Here is a 948-nt window from a genome sequence, read left to right as displayed (position 1 = left end):
CAGGTATCTTAATTTCGTGACGACCCTTCTGGTGGCATTCGCCAAGGGATGCCAAGCATAAACCAGCTGATGCAGTGACTACTTGAATTGTTACTGTGATGAAGGTAGCTAGAACAACTTAGACTCTATAATTCCTGAAGTCAGAGTTCATTAATAACATCGTTCTAATAATGTTGTACTGCATAATGAATAGAATAATAGGCCGTTTATATTTCTATAGGGCAACGGCCTTGCCGCAGTGGATACATCGGTTCTCGTCAGATCACCGAAGTTAAGCGCTGTCGGGTGTGGCCGGCACTTAGATGGGTGACCATCCGGGCCGCCCTGAGCTGTTGCCATTTTTCGGGGTGCTCTCAGCCTCTTGACCGCAATTGAGGAGCTAGTCGACTGAATAGTAGCGGCTCCGGTCAAAGAAAATCATCATAACGGCCGGGAGAGCTGAGTGCTGACCAGACGCCCCTCCTATCCGCATTATCACCTGAGGACGACACGGCGGTCGGATGGTGCCGATAGGCCACTTGTGGCCTGATGACGGAGTGTTATATTCTCATAACTTCCGGTGTACCCCGTTAACGTTGTACATTTCTTGCCATTTACCATGTGGTATCTACTTTATATTTTTGCAACATGGTAATTTCGTTAAATAGAAAGGATTAATGGATTTGGTTCATAGGTGGGTACGCTACTATACGAAATGTAGATAACACATTATCCTCTATGTGATCAAAACTATACGGATATATATCTATCGACTGGGTGTGAGCACCTTTACCCTTTATGACGAACTGTCATGATGACACTTTGAGTGAGTTGTCTGAATGTCTGTTGAGGAATGGAAACCAATTCTTCAAGAAATACCATTCTTCCTGAAGAGCCGAAACAAGACAAGGTCTGGAGCGAAGTCGACGTTCTAACTCATCCCAAAGGTGTTCCATTGGGATCAGGTCG

At 45.4% G+C, this 948-nt stretch overlaps 1 pseudogene; it reads left to right on the top strand.

Annotated features, from left to right (window-relative positions):
- Window positions 1-220: 220 nt before the first annotated feature.
- LOC126485793 (5S ribosomal RNA) lies at window positions 221-338 on the top strand (annotated as a pseudogene).
- Window positions 339-948: the final 610 nt, after the last annotated feature.

This window comes from Schistocerca serialis, chromosome 6 (assembly GCF_023864345.2).
Source record: "Schistocerca serialis cubense isolate TAMUIC-IGC-003099 chromosome 6, iqSchSeri2.2, whole genome shotgun sequence".
Classification (NCBI taxonomy): domain Eukaryota; kingdom Metazoa; phylum Arthropoda; class Insecta; order Orthoptera; family Acrididae; genus Schistocerca; species Schistocerca serialis.
Note: the sequence above shows the minus strand (reverse complement) of the source record. Positions and strands in the feature narration are given on the sequence as shown.